Raw genomic sequence first — 20,250 nt, 5'->3', positions numbered from 1 at the left:
GAAGAAGGCTATGATTGCTAAACATTCTGCTAAATTTTTTTTTCAACTTGACTATATATATATATATATATATATGTATGTATGTGTATGTATATACATACATACATACATATATATATATATATATATATATATATATATATATATATATATATATATGTACGTATGTATATGTGTGTGTGTATATATATATATATATATATAGAGGTGGAGGTTAGATCCGAGTCGGGTTATTTACATGAGAGGATTCTCCTGGCCTGGATTCTATTGATTTAAATTGCACGATGTGGATCGGAAAGCACCGCACGGCCATGCAATATCACTGTTGCTTGTCGGTTTTTTTGTTTTTTTTTTTTTGGTATAGTGCTTGTTGCTTTTCATGGTAGGTGGGAACAAAAAGAATGAAATATGGGCTGGCTTCCAATTTTATCATATAGTACTTATTTTTTAAAAATTAAAAAAAAATTATTAATAAAATCTTGGGACATATGATTAAAAAAAATTTATAATATTTTTTTTATTTTTAAAAATATTTTTTATAAATACATTCTAAATAGTTAGATGCATGATATACTCCAAATAAATTAAATATCCAATAAATCAGTGTATATGTCTAAATAATCGATATATAGTTTTCATAATATGATATTAATCAGTACATAGTACATGATCAGATAGTATATACTTAGTAAATTATAATTTTATATATCTCCAAACAAATTGACATATAGTTTAAGAATATTATATTCATTAGCATACACTATATAGTTAGATGATATATATTTATCAATTTTTTAATACATGCTACAAACCTCTTTGATATATATTTTACAATGATTGAATACACATATTCAAATAAATAAATATAATTTTTAAAATATAATTTTTATCAATATATATTATATAGTCAAGTGTTATACATTAGACAAAATAATTATTTAGCAAGCTGATGTACATCTCTTAGGCAAATCAACACAATCTGTAGAATATGATCATCAATACTAGTACATAATAAATAATTTTTTTAATTTTATCTAACATAAGAAACTATATATGTACATATCATTCCATATATAAAGATAGCAAAAGAGAGTGATTTGAAAGAGGAGAAAGAGATTTGGAATGGAGAAGGAAGAATTCACGGGTAAGAAAGATGGCTTGACAATAAAAAAGATTGATGAAGAGGTTTGATCAAAAAAAAAAAAAAATCATATGCGGTTTTTTTTTTAAATTTATTTTTAATTCTAAAAATTAATATTTTTATTGATAGAATTTTTTTTTAATTCTTAATTTTTTTTTTAAAGTTGAATATTTAAAAAATAATATAACAGGAAGCTTCTCTTGATGCCCACCCATATAATTTCTGTTGGGTTGGTGGAAACAATAATAGAGCCTTCTACAGCCTGATTTGACATCAACGCCAATAGGCCCACGTGAATGAATAGATATATTAAAAAAAAAAAAAAAAAAAAAGCTAGCTTGTAACCTCAAGCGAGAGGTATGTTTTTTTAAAATAATATTTAATTTTATTGATCTATTTTATTATATTTATTTTATATATATTTTAAAAATAATTAAATAATATAAAAATTATATTTTATGTATAATGTATATTATAAGTTATTGGATAAATTTTGTAAAAATTCAATGATCCTGATCTACGAAACTTCTTCCTAAACCCATCGTCGACAATATTGTCTATCTGTCACTATTGCCACCAATGGCAGTAGTATTTTCAAGCTTAAGACAGAAAAAAAAAATTGTGGATCCATCTATAAGGCCCTAAATGATTGATCTAAATGAGATAAATAGTATAAATATATATATTTGAGTATAGGATGCATAAATTAGTAATCTCTAAATTTTATATTTTTTTTGATAGTAAATAATTTAGAGATGGATCCAATGGCTTAGATCATTAAGATCATGCCTAAGGTTATTTTGTTATTTAATTTATGTTGAGGTGTCCACGCCCCAAATAGAGCTAGAAATAGGGATGGCAATCAGGTCGGTCGGATCATAAATAGATCGGATCAATTCAGATCGGATCAGAAAATCATTAATCTAAATCCGACCTATTTATTAAATGAGTCAAAAATTTAAATCTAAATCCGACCATTTATTAAATAGGTAATTCGATCCGATCTATTTAATCTATTTATTAAATAGATCAAATTAAGTTAAACGGGTTAAACATGTTAAACAGATTAAACAGATCGGATTAAATGGATCAGAAATAGGTTAAATAGATTTTAAACAGTTTAAATGGATCTTAAATGGGTTAAACATGTTAAACAGGTCGGATTAAATGTGTCAGAAATAAGTTAAAACAAGTTAAATGGGTTATCTGACTCAATCTGGTCTGAATATTAAATGGATTAAACAGGTCAGATATTTAAAATTTAAATCTGATCCGATTATTCAATGGATTAAACGGATCGATCTATTTATTATTCAAATTTATTTAATCTAAATTTAAACTTATTTATGATAGATCGAATATGAATCGAATTGATGGATTAGATCATATTTTATCGGTCCTAGATAAAAAGCAATAGCATAAAGACCAAAGCATACTCTTGTAATTAAACAAAAATGCAAGGGCCATTGCACTGTCAAGGCATTGGTGGCGGCCCGTGGAGCCCCCAGATATAACCTCCCCGGCCCGACCCAAACCCCAACCCTATTTAACTAACCTAGGCCCTAACGGCCAGTCTAGTTACCCTAACCTTACACGACCCTTCCTATCATCGCCCCTACACTTCCCCCTATTTACTCCCTTGCCCTCCCTTCTCCGAGTGAATATCCCACCACGGCCGAGGCGAGCAAGGTTTTACCAAATTAGCCTCCCAAGCCCCTCATCTCACCTTTCGTTCTCTCTCCTCTCCCAATTCCTATTTTTTGGGAAAAATATAAATTTTTCTCTCCCTTAAAAGCTAATGGTGACCTCTTCAAAATGATCAAGTGGATCGGTCCTCCTCATCTCGATCGCCTTTCGGTGGTCAATTTTACTGTCACCGGCCTCACCTTCCCCCCTCTATCTTCTCTTTATTCCAAGTTTCTTCTTTCTTTTTTTTTTTATTTTCCACCGTCACTTTAAAGAGTACAGGGGCTCAATATTTCCGACCCTTGTGAAGCCCCTCCTGCCATACTATGGTGGCATCCCCATCGTCGACCTCCCTCATATAGAGCCCCTCCAGCATCTTCATCTTGTGTGTGCAGAGTGGGACACATTTCAAGTGGTGAACAACGGTCGCTGCCGTACTCCGATGCCCCCCTTCCAACAGCAACTACAAAGATGGATTCGGTGCCTACTCCATCCTCTTGAGGACTGTCATTTTCGAACCTGATCATAGCATCACGCCCCCTGCAACCCTTGTGATCGCAATTAATTTCATCGTGGGGGCCAACATCCTCGTCAACGATGACTATAAGTCGCTAATAACTAGATCACCATCACTAATACTATTAGCAATGGCTTGCTGTCATTAAAAATCCGTCGAAAATAACATCATCGCTAATTATCATTATTAGCGACAGCAAAAATTTCGTCGCTAATAATGATAATTAGTGACGGTATTGGTGATAAAAAATATCGTTGCTAATATTTTTTATTTTATTTTTTATTAATTAAAATTTTATAAAATATTAGCGATGGTATTTTTCGATGCTAATACCGTCGCTAATAATTTTTTATTTTTTAAAAAAATTATAATTAAATTTTTTAAAATCTATTTTAATCACAATAATAAATAATTATATTTTTTAAAATTTATTATAAATAAAAAAATAATTATTTATCACAATCATAAATATAAAATTAATTATATTATATTAAAAAAATAAATTATATAATTTTACAAATTTATACTGCTTTATAAGTATTAAAATTATATACATATAAAAAAAATTATATGAGATCCTCCTTGTCATCCGCATCCTCCTCTTGCTCCTATACATCCTCTCCAATAGCTAGTGAATGAGAGCCGGATGTCCCAACATGCTGTAAAGAAGAAAAATAAAATATTATTAATAAGTTTCGATATGAAAGTATATATATCGATATAAAATATATATTTTAATATACTATTTCGACTCTCGAATAGATTATTCTTACACATTTCATTCAATGATACGGAGTTATAGACACTTTCGATCCATCGATTGGATAGTTAGATTAAAATTTTATCTCTAAAGTCTCTTTTTTGAATTCAAACTTAAACATGTGAAGCTTCTAAATATAAATATTTAAAATAAATAAAAAAATTTATTAATATACTCATCTGCTCTGAGAGTCGGATGCTACTCTGTATGACTATGGGGTCACTGGTGACCCCACATCATTCGAACATCACTGTAGCATGCGTGCGGCCTAGAATATCTAATTCTGACACCGTCAGGCCAGAGCTGATCCGATGGTGGCCCGACCTCAAATCTCTATCATCGTCCTCCTCATCTTCCTCATGCTCCTGTACGTTCTCTCTAATAGCTGGTGGATGAGAGCTAGATATTCCAGCATCCTATAACGAAGAAAAATAAAAAATCATTAATAAGTTTTGATACGAAAGTATATATGTCGATATGAAGATGTATATTTGATTCTCAAACAGATTATTTCTACACATTCCATTTGATGATACGGAGCTATAGATACCTCCAATCCATCGATTGGATGGTTAGATTAAATTTTTATCCTCTAATTTTTTTTTTCAAACTCAAACAACTTTGAAAAAAATAATAGGACATGATTTACATGAAAAAAATTATAAAATAAAATATTAATTTGTATCAAGGATAAAATACATATAAGATCACAGCAAGCACAACATCATCTCCAAACACTAACGAACATAGTGCTAGAGAACTATATTCACAAGGATAACGCTAATGAACATTCACAAAGAAAAAATGATATCAATATGATCTCAAAAATTAAGAATAAATATCCTATTGATCCATAAAAAAACTACAGATTCTAAAAATAATATGGTATTCATCAGAACGATCTGTCAAAAAAATTATGAGATATCAAATCTTACACCAAATTAAATCATTAAGGGATTGATGCTTACCTACTTCATTACTTTAAATATATATATAATTAGATTCAAAATTTGCATATAAACACATCCAGATTCCAGTAAAAACGAGCTTCCAAATCTAAAACCCATTAACAAGAGAGAAGTTCAAAGAAGCAATAGATAAAAACTAAGACCTGACAAAAAATAGAGCCGAAATGACCATCAGGTTATGAGCACGAGAATGAATCCAGCAAGGGAACAGCGGCACAGGATGGCGAAGGGGGAGTTGGCGGCATGTGGATGGAGAGGGCATAAGCTAGGGAACTAGGAGGGGACATGGTGCAAAAAATCCGACAGACGGATGGCAGCAACAGGGAAGCAGCATAGGGATGCCGACGGGGATGGTGGTGCACATGAGCTGGGAAATCGAGAAAGGGGAAGAGGGGGGGTCGATTGGTCGTCGATGGGAGAGATTAAAATCGAGGGCAGGCGGGGGGGGGGGGGGAAGGGGAGAACGAGAGGATGGATAGGAAAGAGGGGATCGGAGGCAACGTGGAGGAGGCGGGTCGGGGGCTTGGAGAGGCGCGTGGCAGGGGCTCGGAGAGGTGGGAGGCGGCCAAGGGGCTCGAGATTCGACGGACAGGGGCTCAAAGAGGTGGTCGAAAGGAGGCGGGCAGGAGGCTTGGGGAGGCGGCCGAGGGATCCGGGCTTGGGGAGGTGGTTGGGGGCTCAGGAAAGCTCGATTCGATGGCAGGGGAAAGAAGGAGATCGGAGGCGACCAGAGGGAGGTGGGTCGGGGGCTCAGGGAGGCGATCGAGGGGCTCAGGATCTGAAAGACGGGGGCTCGGAGAGGTGGCCAAAGACTCGAAAAAGCGGGATCCGATGATCGGGGGCTCGAGGAAGTGGGATTCGACGGTCGAAGGCTCGGAGAGGCGACCGATGGCTTGGGGCAGTGGGATCCGATGATGGAGGAAAGAGGGGGATCGAAGAAAGAAAAAAGTGGGGTCGGTCATCGGTGGGGAAGCCAACCCAAAAATTGAGAGAGGAGTGGGGGAAAATGAGGGCATATGGGGAACCGAGAGGGGGGTGGAGGAAAATGAGGGGTGGAAGGGAGAAATCAGGGAGAGAAAAAATTTAATGTTATAAGTGACAACAAAAGACCATTGTTAATAAAAATCTTCCGTCGCTAATAATCCTACAATCAAGTTAAAAAAAATAAAATTATTTTTTATTAGTGACGCAACTTACCGTCGCTAGAAGCCAAAAATTTTGTTGTTGATAATTTTTTTTTTATGATAAAATAAATATTAATTATTATTTTTATTGATAAAAAATATTATTAGCGATGATAAAATTATCACTTCCAATAGCTATCGTTGAAGCATCTTTTTCTTGTAGTGGATGGAGAGGACGAGCGTGAGGTTCCAAAAGCTCCTACGAGTTTTGCGAGGGAGCTTCCGCGAGCAATGTTAACCGTCGTCAGCAGGATTTTGATGTCTCTGTGTCTATGCGCATTCTCGCATAGAGAAGCTTAAGTGATGCGGCGCAGCTCTTTTTTTTTTTTTTTTTTTAAATCACATGTGAAATGAATGCTTCTTAATTGAGAAAAACTCTGTTTATATATATATATATTATATATCCTACTCCAGTGTATGGCTTTTGGCGATTCCAAATATACTTTTTGCTCATGATTACGATTGCATGGTATCTGGCTCGCGGATTATTTTTTTGGAAAAAGGCCTGAATTTTTTCTTCCAGTGAGATGCAAGTTGGAAGAAGGATATTTTGGACCACTACTTAGTTGGTCGCATACTGAAAAGATATGTTTGATAAAACACCATTATATTATCATATATATATATATATATATATATATATATATATATATATATATATATATTGTTGCGGCCAATCGTCTCGTCGTCCGATCGCCGGGAAGCGTGCACCTGCAAAAGGAAGTCCGCACTGACCGGAGGCGGCTCCGGCGGGGACCCTCCGACGGTCAAGTCAGAGAGGTGATTGGGCAACAGTGAAATGCAGACAGAGAGCTCTGAGAAGGAGAGAGAGAGAGAGGAGCGAGCCTGCGTATGTGGGAGAGACGGGCGGATCGATCCCTTGCACTGTTGCCTTCCCCGGTATATATAGTGGAGCACGGTATGGCGCCGTCATTAATGGCGCGGATAAGTGAGGAACTGTCAACTCACTGTAGGCTGTCAGAGCCGCCGTGAAAACATCATGTCGCCGTGTAGCCGTCTAATCATCAGGGTTGACCCGGCTCTCGGCGGGACAATGCCCCTAGGTAACTGTGCCGCATGTCCGTGTCAGAGCTGACAACGTCTGGCGGCCGTACGGCGGTTGGTGGAGTCGGCCGACCCAAGGTCGGTGGCCAGCAGAGTGGCGTCGGACTCCTCCGTCGGTCGGCGAGCTTCAAGTGGGTCGGCTACCGGACCTCTGGGTTCAGTCGGTCGGGAATAGACCGTGGAATGGCCGTGGTTAGCCGCTGATGGCGTCCGTTGGCCTGCCGTCCGACTTACGGTCGGCCAGTCAGAGTCGTTTGTCGGGCCGTCGGTTAGTCGGTCGATCGGGGCCCCGAGGTCGGGCCCTCCGATAGTCGGTTAGTCGGGCCCTCCGATAGTCGGTCGGTCGGGCCGCCAGCCGGTCGGGTCCTCCGATAGTCGGTTAGTCGGGCCCTCCGATAGTCGGTCGGTCGGGGCCCCGAGGTCGGGCCCTCCGATAGTCGGTTAGTCGGGCCCTCCGATAGTCGGTCGGTCGGGCCGCCAGCCGGTCGGGCCCTCCGATAGTCGGTTAGTCGGGCCCTCCGATAGTCGGTCGGTCGGGCCGCCAGCCGGTCGGTCGGTGGGTATCCCCCAACAGTTGCCCCCCTCCACTCCCAAGTCGGGTGGAGAGCTGGCCGATGCCTTCATTCGGGTAGCAAGGCCGGGCGACTGGGAGTGGATTTGTCGCATGTGCAGATCCGACCGTACCGCCGGCTAATCCGTTGTCTGACACCTCACGAATCCCGAGTGATTCGAACGTCTAGTCGATGCCAGAAGTCGCGCCGGCGTTCGGTGCCGGACGCCGCGTCTCGTCGTCGTCAGTCGTCACGTCGGTGTCAGAAGATCGGGTGCCGGACGATACGGCGTCAGTCGATCGGATATTCGGAGCCGATCGTGGATGAGGCATCCCATCGGGAACGCGGACCGGCGCGGGCGGCCGACTGCGGAGCCAACCCCCGCGCGCCGCGTGTCAAGGTGGTTGGCCGGCGCCCGCTCCGGCATTTAATGTGGGCGGTGCGGGCGTCCCGGGGTGAAGCGCGCCGAATCCTTAGCCAACCGGCGGGCGCCACGCGTCGCGCATCTGGAGGACCTTGGTCGGCGCGGGAGCATCTCGGCCGTCGGTCGGCCCTATATATATAGGACCTCCCGGACCCTGACCCACATTTTCCATTTGCTGGGGAAACTCTGTCCGGGCGATTTCTCGGTCGTCGCGGGCAGAGCTCTTCTCTACTTCCGGAGGGTCCATCGGGTTCGTGGTCCTCCTTCCCCTTCTCGCTTTCTTCTTTTCTTTCTCTTCTTTCGGTCCCTGCACAATGACCAGGAAACCGACTCAGGGAGCTCGGTCGGGGAACCCGACCGACGACACCCGGTTGGCTCCGGAAGATGAGGCCTCCTCGCTTTCGGGGCCGAACGTCGATCAGCTTCGGGAGCACTATCGCATCCCGGAGCAGTTTCGGCTCTCCGCCCCAGGGGCCGGCGGTCGGGTCAACAACCCTCCGCCTGGCGACCTGGCGCTGTATGTTGAGGACCTTCGTGCGGGTCTTCGACTTCCGATTTCGGAGTTCGTCCGGAATCTGCTTGATTACTACGGACTCTGTCCGGCGCAACTGGCGCCGAACTCTGTCCGGCTAATCATTTCTTTCGCGCTGTTGTGTCAGCTCTTGCCGACCAACCCCCGCGTTTCCCTCTTCCGGGCCTTCTTTGTGCTCCGACCCCACCCTAAGGCTCGAGGGTGGTGGCTCTTCAACCCCCGGAAGGGTCTTGCCTTCATAACCGGTCTTCCATCGTCCATTCATGGATGGAAGAACCAGTTTTTCTTTGTTTCCTCTTCCTTCTCTTGGGGCTTTCCTTCTCGCTGGGGTGTACCCCGAACTGAGGCCAACGACAACAGTCGGGTCGACGTGGACGACCGGGAGGACTTCCACCGACTCAAAGACATGTTGGTCCCGAAGCAGAGGGAGCTTGTTACCGAGCAAGCTCTCTATGATGCCGGCCTGAGTCTGGTCCCCCGAATAGGTATCGCCCGATTCCCCAGCTTTTCTTTTTGTTCGGCTTTAGGGTAGTTCTGGTCCGGCCTTTAACATCGGTCGCTTTTGCAGGGACACCGCCGAGGATGAGGCCGACCGACGCCGAAATTCGTCAGTTTGCCGCCGCGAGGAAGAGGCCAGCGTCGGGGGCTGGCCCTTCGCGCCCTTCCAAGAGATCAGCCCCAGTCCCGCCGACCGTGGAAGCGTCGGCGACCGAGGGGTCGGAGCCAATCATAGCCCTCGCGGCTCCGACTGTCCGAGTGGAGGAGAGGCGAGTCGAGGAGAGGCCGGCCGAGGAAGTGGCCGAAGGAGTGTCGGCGGTTTCGCCGCCGCGGGCGGAGCCGGACGTCGTTCGGGAAGCCGAACATCGTCCGGAGGCATCCGCCGGCGCAACGGGGGGCGCCGGGTCGAACTCCAGCGTCCCATCGCTGCCAGCCCCGTCGGTCGGGGCAGCTGATCGGGGGAAAGCCCCGATGGAGCCCTCGGAGGAGGAGAGATCAATGCCCCCCAGCGCATACTACCCCGAGGGTGCATCGGCCTTGGCCGACCACAACCTTGCGAGGAGGTTGTGCCAGGGGATCCTCCTCCCTACCGACGTTCAGTCGTTGCGGTCTCGGCAGGTGACCGAGATGCTGTCGCGGTTCTACCCGTCGATGGTGGAGGTAAGCGTCGCGTCACCTTTTTCCTTAGAAGAATTTTCGCCTGCCACATAATTCTGACAAAGCTTTTTTCTGTCGGCAGTTGATCTTCACCATGTCCGAGTTGGAGGCCGGATACTGAAGGTTCGGCGACGTTCGGGCAGCCTTCAAGGAAAGGTCGGCGGCGGCCGAAGCCGAAAGAACGATGCTGGTCGACCAACTGCAGGAGTCGGTCGACCGGGAGGCCAAGTTGACGGACGAGGTCTCCCGGCTTATGGCCGAACTGAAGTCGGCCAAGAAGGAGGCCAAGCACAAAGGTCGGGTCGTGCGTCGTCTTCGACGCGAACGGGACAGTGCCACCTCCGAACTCCAAGGGGAACGCGAGCAACTTCGGGTCAGCCTGGGGAAGCTCGCGGAAACCGAAGAGGACTTGTCCATCGCCCAAATCGACGCCGAAATTGCCAGGGCCGAGGCGGAGTTGGCGAGGGAGGAGCTGGCCCATACTGAGGACGAGGCACGGTCGGCGAGGGAGTCGGCCGATCGTGCGGTTGAGGACTTCCGGGCCTCCGACCGGTACAAGGAGGAGATGCTCGAATCGGGCTTCGCCTCCTACCGGGTCGGGTTCGAAGATGGTCGGGATGCCGTCCATGCTTTGTACCCGAAGGTGGACGTCAGCCGAGTCGCGCCGCTACTCGCCGAAGAGGAGGGAACCGAAGAGGAGGCCGACCATCTGTCGGGAGGCATCATCCCAACGGAGGAAGCCGTTCCGGAGCAGGAGCCGACCGGAGGTCCCTTGCCGACTGAAGGACATCCTTCTGCCGCCGACCCAGCGCCGCTTATGGTCGAGACGCCGATTCTTCCCGATCCTCCGTCGGTCGAAGAGATTATCCAGGACGAATGATCGGTCCAGCCGACTGTCTTCCTTTTGTTTCTTCTTGAAAGTACATGTAATCGGCTTTGGCCCGACTTTGTAATTTCTTTTAATCAATGAATGAAATTGTCTTCTCTTTTCCTTCTTGTTTGTAATGTTTCTTATCGCTGTAATGTCGAACCCAAGTCACCAACTTAGAGAAGTCGCCAACTCGGGTAAGTCGGTAAGACCTGACCGGCTCGCACAGTTCCGAAGTAGCTTGTATCCCGACTTTAGGTCGGTTTTCAATAATTGTAGTCGCTATTCGGGCGCATATGTTAAGTCGGGATCCGACCGAACCTGGTAAAGGTTCGGTAGTCGGACTTCCGTAGATGCGTTCAGTCGAACATCGACCGGCGCAGTGTCGGGGGAGCGATAGTAAGTCGGATCCCCAAGCTCTTGCGTCGGGTTCTCATGTCCTTCGACAGACGGTGGCGAACCGAGTGTCGTTCAGCCGGCCGCAGGTTGGTCGGCGAGTAGTGGGTGCGACTGAGGTCGCATCATGTGATAGACGGTGGTAAGCCGAATATCCCTCGACCGGTCGTAGCCTGGTCGGAAGTCGCGGCAATAGCCGCGCGGGCTTTTAGCCTTTCTTCGGTCGGGGCCCGATCGGCCAGTCGGCCGATGGATTCTGCCCGAAAATTCGACCGTAGAAGGAGTATAAACTCCCGTCATCGTAGATGCATCGGTCCGAGTAAGGGGCCGATGTGTCGTCGGTTCCAGGTCCGCGTCGATGCGTCGGGGCTGAGCGCCGATCAGTAGTCGAAGAGTTAGAACTCCGATTTTTCAAACTGAACTTGTATTCCGATGATTGAATTACAGAATTCACTGGTAATACAGCTTCAAGTTGTCGGCGTTCCAAGTCCGGGGAATGATTTTTCCCTCAAGGGTTTCCAGCCGATAGGCTCTCGGCCCGAAGGTGTCAGCAACCTTGTAGGGTCCTTCCCAGTTGGGAGCCATCTTCCCTTGGTCCAAGGGCTTCGACACCTCCGCCTTCCTCAAGACTAGGTCGCCAGGTTTAAAGAGCTTTGGTCTGACCTTGGCGTTGTAGTACCGGGCGACCCTCTGTCGGTATGAGGCCATTCGGATTTGAGCCTCATCTCGCAGTTCGGGGAGGAGGTCTAGGTCGGCCCTCCGGCTTTCGGAGTTGTCCGGCTCGCGGTACTGCTCGACCCTTGAAGATGGCAGGCCAATCTCGAGCGGGATCATAGCTTCTGTCCCGTAGGCCAAACTGAACGGCGACTCCCCGGTCGGGACACGGGGGGTCGTTCGGTAAGCCCATAGGACGGAGCCCAGCTCGTCGACCCAGAGACCTTTGGCTTCGTTCAGTCGGGTCTTGAGTCCATGGAGCAGGGTTCGGTTCGTCACCTCAACCTCACCGTTGGACTGTGGGTGCCCGACTGAAGTTAGTCGATGACGGATGTGGAACCTGGCGCAGAAGTCCTTGAAGTCTTGGTTGTCGAATTGCCGTCCGTTGTCGGTGATGATGGTGTGCGGCAATCCGAACCTGAAGATGATGGACTTTTGGACGAAGTCCTCCATCTTCCGCTCGGTGATCTGCGCCAAAGGCTCGGCTTCGACCCACTTCGTGAAGTAGTCGATGGCGACAACGATGAACTTCCTTTGGCCCGACGCCGGTGGGAAGGGCCGAGAATATCGACTCCCCACTGAGCGAAGGGCCACGGAGCGACAATGGGAGCGATTTGGCTGGCCGGTTGGCGCTGAACATTGGCATACTTCTGGCATGGCTCGCACCTTCGGACCAACTCTGCCGCATCCTTCCTCATGGTCGGCCAGTAGTAGCCCTGTCGCAAGACCTTGAAGGCTAAGGACTTGCCCCCCAAGTGATTCCCACAAATTCCTTCGTGAACCTCCCGGAGAGCGTAGTCGGCGTCGGTCGGTCCCAAGCACCTGAGCAGAGGGAGGGAGAACGACCTCTTGTAGAGTCGGCCGTCCATGATCACATATTGTGACGCCGACCATCGGAGTCGCTTGGCCTCCGCGGGATCTTTGGGACTGGTCCCGTCGGACAAGTACCGGACGATCGGGTCCATCCAACTTGGTTCGGACGTTAGCTGCTGCACTTCTTCGACCCGATCGATGCTCGGCTGTTGGAGGTTTTCGACAAACGTCCGACCCAAAGAATCATAGGCCGACGTTGCCAATCTGGAGAGAGCATCGGCACGGCGTTCTCCGTCCTGGGGATGTGGGAGATCTCGAAATACTCGAGGCGGGCCACGAGATCCTTTACCTTCTGAAGATACTTGATCATGGTCGGATCTCGCGCCTCGAAGTCGCCCTTGACCTGCCCCACGATCAGCTGAGAGTCGGAGAATGCCCGGAGGCTGTCGACGCCCAATTCCTTCGCCATCCTCAAGCCCGCGAGGAGTGCCTCGTATTCGGCTTGATTGTTGGAGGCCTTGAAGTCGAACCGGAGGGCGTATTCGGTGACTACCCCATCCGAGTTCGTGAGCAGGAGCCCGGCCCCGCTTCCCTGAGCGTTGGAGGCTCCGTCGATGTGAAGTACCCAGGTGGAGATCGGGTCCCGCTCAGAGACCGAATCTCGTCCCGGGCCTTCAGCTCCCGACCTTTTGTCGGTCGTCGGGCATTCGGCGATGAAGTCGGCCAAGACCTGAGCCTTCAAGGCAGGCCTTGGTCGGTACTGAATGTCGAACTCGCTAAGCTTCATTGCCCACTTAGCGAGTCGTCCGGATGTGTCGGGTCGGTGCAGTACGGCCCTCAGGGCTGGTTGGTGAGTACCACGATGGCGTGGGCCTGGAAGTATGGTCGGAGCCGTTGCGCGGAGACGGTCAGGGCGAAGACCATCTTTTCCGTCTCCGAGTATCTGGCTTCGGCGCCGTGGAGCACTTTGCTGATGTAGTAGATGGGCTGATGGGTTCGGCACTCGTTTTCCCGAACGAGCACCGAACTGATCGCCTCAGAAGATGTGGCCAAGTAGAGATACAAGGTCTCCCCGATCTGCGGCTTTACGAGCAGCGGCGGGGAAGCCAAGTACCTCTTCAGGTCTTCAAAGGCCTGTTCGCATTCATCCGACCAAGAGAAACCGTTCGCCTGGCGCAGGGTTTTGAAGAACGGGAGGCACCTTTCAGCTGATCGGGAAATGAATCGGCTAAGAGCGACGATTCTCCCGTTCAGTTGTTGGACCTCCTTCTTGGTGTTCGGATGACGCATGTCGAGGATCGCCTTTATCTTCTCAGGGTTGGCCTCGATCCCTCTCTGAGAAACGAGGAATCCGAGGAACTTCCCCGAGGTCACCCCGAAGGCGCATTTGGTCGGTTGAGCTTCATTCGGTGTCGTCGAAGGGTGCGGAAGGTCTCCTCGAGATCCTGAACATGGTCCGGGATCTGCGTGCTCTTTACCAGCATGTCGTCCACGTACACCTCCATGTTACGCCCGATCTGGTCTTTGAAGACCTTGTTGACGAGTCGCTGGTAGGTGGCGCCGGCATTCTTCAATCCAAAGGGCATCACCCGATAACAGTAGAGGCCCTTGGGGGTCACGAACGCGGTGTGCTCCTCGTCTTCAGGCGCCATCTGGATCTGATTGTACCCGGCGAAGGCGTCCATGAAGCTGAGCAGTCGAAATCCGGACGTCGCATCCACCAGCTGGTCGATCTTCGGGAGCGGAAAGCTATCCTTCGGGCACGCTCGGTTGAGGTCGGTGTAGTCGATGCAGATCCTCCACTTCCCGTTGGCTTTCTTGACCATGACGACATTGGCGAGCCAATCGGGATACGTGGATTCCCGAATGAAGCCCGCTTCGAGCAGCTTGTCCACTTCCTCGTCGATGGCCTTCTGCCTTTCTGGGGCGAAGGACCTTTTCTTCTGCCTCACCGGTTTCATCGTCGGGTCGATGTTGAGTCGGTGAGTCATTGTTTCCGGAGGGATGCCCGACATATCTGCTGCCGACCATGCGAATACGTCGGCATTGGCCGTCAGCATTCCGCCAGTCGATGTCGTTCGGCGTCGGGCAATTGAGACCCGATCCAAACTTTTCTGTCGGGATTTTCTCCTATCGGGATCGCCTCGAGCTGCTCGGCCGGCGAACCCCGCTCTTCCTCCTCCCGTTGATCCAGTTTGTCAATTGTCAGGGATCCTTTGTCTCGTCGCTTTGGGCGGAGATTTGAAAGCATCGTCGGGCGAGCTGTTGATCTCCGCGCATCTCCCGACTCCGTTTTTGGTCGGGAATCGAACAAGGAGATGGTACGTCGAGACGATCGCCCTGAGGGCGTTCAGTCCGGGTCGCCCGAGTATGGCGTTGTAGGCCGAAGGAACTTGGACGACCGCGAAAATGAGGGAGACTGTGCTTTGCCGTGGTTCGGTACCGACCGTCACGGGCAGGGTGATTTCTCCTTCTGTCGTGACGGTGTCTCCGGCAAAGCCGATCAAGGGCGTGGAGACCCCACTAAGTCGATCCGTCGGTAGTCGCATTCGGGAGAAGGTCGAGTAAAACAAAACATTGTCGAACTTCCATTATCAACAAAAATTCGTTTTACATCGTAATTGGCTATTGTCGCCGACACAACAACAGCGTCGTCGTGGGGAGTCTGGATGCCCCGAACGTCGTCTTCCGCGAAGGTGATTACGTCGTTCCGGGCGTGGCTTTTTCGTCGGCTCCCCCCCTGTAGATGTCCCCGATCCCAGCCGCTTGGAAATCATGTTGATGACTCCGGCCGTCGGCTGGTTAGTCGGTGCCTCTTCAGTCGGCTGGGGGCGTCGATCGGCAGTCGGTCGGGTCGGCGGACCCTTTCGAAATTTGCCGAGATACCCCCGGCGGATGAGATTTTCGATCTCATCCTTCAACTGGATGCATCGCTCGGTGTCGTGGCCGTGGCTCCGATGGAACCGGCAGTACTTCCGATGGTCGAGGCCCTTTGCCTTCAGAGGCGGAGGCCGTCGCAGGTATTCCTTCCCCTTCGATCTCCATCAAGATCTGCGCACGGGGAGCGGAGAGAGGAGTGTAGGAGTCATACCTGGGACGCACCGACCTCGGAGTCTGTCGGCGGGGTGATTTTTGGATCTGTCGGGGTGGAGAAAGCCGACTACCGGCCGGGGGCCTGCTTGGTTCGGCGGGCTCCCGACCTTTTCTTCGCTTCTCCTTCGGACCCCTGGGCTCGACCAGGCGTCGGTCGGACGCTCCTTCGTCCGCGCGCATATACTTGTATGCGCGCTCCAGTAGCTCGGCGTATGTTCGGGGGAGGGTCTTGTCCAGAGAATAAGTAAATCGGGACGACCTCAGGCCCCTCTTCATGGCTGAAACCGCCATGTCTCGTTGAGGTCCCGGACCTCGAGCGTGGCCGCGTTGAATCGCGCCACGAAGTGTCGGAGCGTCTCGTTTTCCCCTGCTTGAGGGAGAAAAGGCTATCCGACGTTCGCGGCGGCTTTCGGCTGGTGCTGAAATGGGCCACGAACGAGTGCTCGAGCTGCGCAAAGGAATGGATACTGCCCGATCGAAGACCGGAGTACCAAGCCCTGGCAGCCTTGCGGAGCGTCGCGGGGAAGCCGATGCAGAAAAGAGCGTCGGTTGCCCCTTGAATCGTCATGAGAGCTTTGTAGCTCTCGAGGTGGTCGACTGGGTCGGTGGAGCCGTCGTAGGGCTCCACGTCGGCATTTGAACCGACTGGGAATCGGCTCGTCGAGGACCAGTCGGAGAGAGGTTGGGCGGTCTGGAAGTCGACGTCGTTCGAAGACTTCTGGCCGTCCATCTGCAGTTGGGCGAGTCGGCGGTCGATCTCCTCGAACCGTCGCTCGTAGTCGTCCGCTCGTCGATGCTGGGAGACCCCAGGAGTGGAGCCTCCGGAAGACTCTGAAGGAGAGGCCGACGGTGTGCGCGGCCGCTTTTCCTTCCTCGCCCGTTCCAACGGGGAAGGAGAGGGCCGCTGGACCGTCGGTCGTCGCGCCGAGGTCGACCCTCCTCCCCGTGGGAGCGCTGTTGGAGTGCTCGCCTGGAGGCGGCAGGGGTCGGCGCGACCGTCGGCGGCTGCTCCTGGAAGGCATAGGTCGGGCCGCCGGTTGTTGCTGGAGGCTTTTGACTGCGTCGGTCAGTACGGTCATCTGCCGTACAATGGCCGCAATCTGCGCCTCCGTAGTCACTGCAGGGCGCGGAGAGCTAGGCTCCGCCGCCGGTGGTGGTGGAGAGGCCTCTTCCCGGCGGGAAGAACGCCTTGCCGACCCAGTGATTCTCGATCGTTGAGCTCTTGTCTTTGTCATGTTGACCCTCCTGGCGCGCCAATCTGTTGCGCCAATCGCCTCGTCGCCCGATCGCGGGAAGCGTGCACCTGCAAAAGGAAGTCCGCACTGACCGGAGGCGGCTCCGCGGGGACCCTCCGACGGTCAAGTCAGAGAGGTGACTGGGCAACAGTGAAATGCAGACAGAGAGCTCTGAGAGGGAGAGAGAGAGAGAGGAGCGAGCCTGCGTATGTGGAGAGACGGGCGGATCGATCCTTGCACTGTTGCCTTCCCCGGTATATATAGTGGAGCACGGTATGCGCCATCATAATGGCGCGGACAAGTGAGGAACTGTCAACTCACTGTAGGCTGTCAGAGCCGCCGTGAAAACATCATGTCGCCGTGTAGCCGTCTAATCACCAGGGTTGACCCGGCTCTCGGCGGGACAATGCCCCTAGGTAACTGTGCCGCATGTCCGTGTCAGAGCTGACAACGTCTGGCGGCCGTACGGCGGTTGGTGAGTCGCCGACCCAAGGTCGGTGGCCAGCAGAGTGGCGTCGGACTCCTCCGTCAGTCGGCGAGCTTCATGTGGGTCGGCTACCGGACCTCTGGGTTTCAGTCGGTCGGAATAGACCGTGGAATGGCCGTGGTTAGCCGCTGATGGCGTCCGTTGGCCTGCCGCCCGACTTACGATCGGCCAGTCAGAGTCGTTCGTCGGGCCGTCGGTTAGTCGGTCGGGCCGCCAGGGTCGGGCCTCCGACAGTCGTCGGTCGGTCGGCCGCCAGCCGGTCGGGCCCTCCGACAGTCGGTCGGTCGTCGGTCCGAGGTCGGGCCCTCCGATAGTCGGTCGTGTCGGTGGTATCCCCAACAAGAATTCATCCCATCATCACGTGATAGTGTAAAAGATATGATTAAATCAAGACCGTCAAAGATCAGAAAGAAATATCCTATTAAGAATGCCAGTTGCAAGTCAAGGGGAAAACAGAGAATAGCATGAAGATATATCAACAATCAAGTAAAACCACTTCAATCATTAAAGAATATCTCACAGAGACTAGATCCTTTCCAACTCTGATACCTGCAGAACAATTTTTTACCTGTAATATAGCTAAAGAGGTGTTCAACCTCCACAAGAATTCAAGCAGCATTAGACATGTTAACAATTCAATCAAAAACTAACCAAGAAGATTTTTACACAATCATAGGAACAATTAACTCTATCAATTTATTCATAAGGAAGATGATCTACACCATGTTCAGCAAATCTATTGAAATTGGAACAGATAACAAACTCCCAAGAACGAAAAAAATCATCAACCGACACGATGTTTAATAAATCACAAGAGACGAGTCCCAGAACTAGATGATCATCACAAAACTAGAACCCAACAAATCACAGCTAGGACGAAAATAACAGGGAGATCACCACCTAATCCTAAAACCAGATTAGAGATCAAGAAAAAACCAAACCCGAACTCGAAACCAAGAACAATCACTGGAATCTAAAGAATCAAAAATAGATAAGAAGAAGATATAACCCTAAAACTAGACTAGAAATAAAGAACCAACTAAAGCAAGAACAACCGAAACCAAACACGAAAGTAAAAACACGTAATCAATACCGAATCAAGAATGCAAGAAAGGCGAAAAGCTAAGAAGGGGGACGGATCGTTGCCTCCTCGTCGTCGTTCTTGTCTTTCCAGCGGTGCGGAGGATGATCGCGGGATCGCCGCTCCAGGAATGCGAAGAAGAAGGCCGAGATCAAGCTCGTAACCGCCCGCTCGGCATTCCTTCAAGCCTCTCGCGCGAAAGAGGGCTCAGATTCTCCATCTCAGGGGGTCCCATCGGCGGAACCGATGGGACAGAACGGAGAGAGCGGGATGGAGCAGAGAGTACCAGGAAGGCGTTCTATATATATATATATATATGGGCGACGGTCAGCTTCACCCGCGCGCAAGTTTGAACGGCGTGGAATAGCTGGATGCTATAAAGGCCGTTACAGTGGATTTTGACGTTCGTCGTTAGATGCCCAATTTTTTATGCATTCAAGGTCGATGGTTCTTTATCGAAATAATATTAATTTTTATAAAAAATTATGAAATTAATATTTTTAAAATTATTTATAAAAATAATATTTAAATTAAAAATTATTTTTTTACAAAATATTTTTTTATGCTGACTCATCAAATTTTATCATCAGTTGCGAAAAAAATGACGAATAGTATGAGTCACCCTACCATAGGATATCTATATTGATTGCCATATGGTAAGGTGACTCTATAAATTATTCTATGATAGGATGATTTTATAATTTTATTATAGGACGATTTTGAAACGTCTAGTATGTCATAATTTCTGACTATAATGCTTGTCACCGTATGCTGTTATTGACGGGCACAACTTCCTACTAACTCTATCGATCATCGCATTTCTTGGGAGAAATTAATAATTGGGATGGATGTACTTCACATGCATGCAAAATGCTCGTCATCTTACATTCATAGCTCATTAAGCCTTTATTATAATGTGCAAACAGAACATAATATCACGCCCCGAACCAACACCCGGTCGGATACGTGATGGCCGCACACTCCTTAGAGCAACCCTAAAGAATATGCAAGGCCAAAATAAATCATTACAACCTTAACATCCATAACAATTAATTTCAACAATATTCATAAAATCTTGTATAGGTACAAATTAAATTTCTTCAATTCTCTGATCAGGTACTATGACACTCTATCTATCCATCTGCTCATCCATAAATCTAAGCCATAGCCAATCATGAACATCCTGTATCTCTGAAAAGAAAAGAAAGATGAAAGGGTGTGAGCTTTACAGCCCAGTAAGAATCCCATATCACACTGATAGTAATATAATCTGAAAATAAGAATAAGCAAATAAATATAAAATCTCATGTTCAATGTCCAGAATAATACAAACATTCATAAATTTTCTGTCTTGTCAAAATAGATGCATCATCATTATTAACAGGTGAAACACTTTTGTTCAACAATTATTTCATGTCTTATCTTTCATTTCTCCTTTCATAATCATATGATTTTTAACCTTTTCTTTCTGGTTCTGGACTATCCAATTCTACCTCAGTCATCATCCGGATCGAATCCATTTAAAAAATCTTTCAAAACTGTCCCAGGATGAGCTCCTGGCCGGCTCTGCCCACTACCAA

This window comes from Elaeis guineensis, chromosome 4 (assembly GCF_000442705.2).
Source record: "Elaeis guineensis isolate ETL-2024a chromosome 4, EG11, whole genome shotgun sequence".
NCBI classification, from domain to species: Eukaryota; Viridiplantae; Streptophyta; class Magnoliopsida; order Arecales; family Arecaceae; genus Elaeis; species Elaeis guineensis.
The sequence above is the reverse complement of the archived record's forward strand: the minus strand, read 5'-3'. Positions refer to the sequence as shown.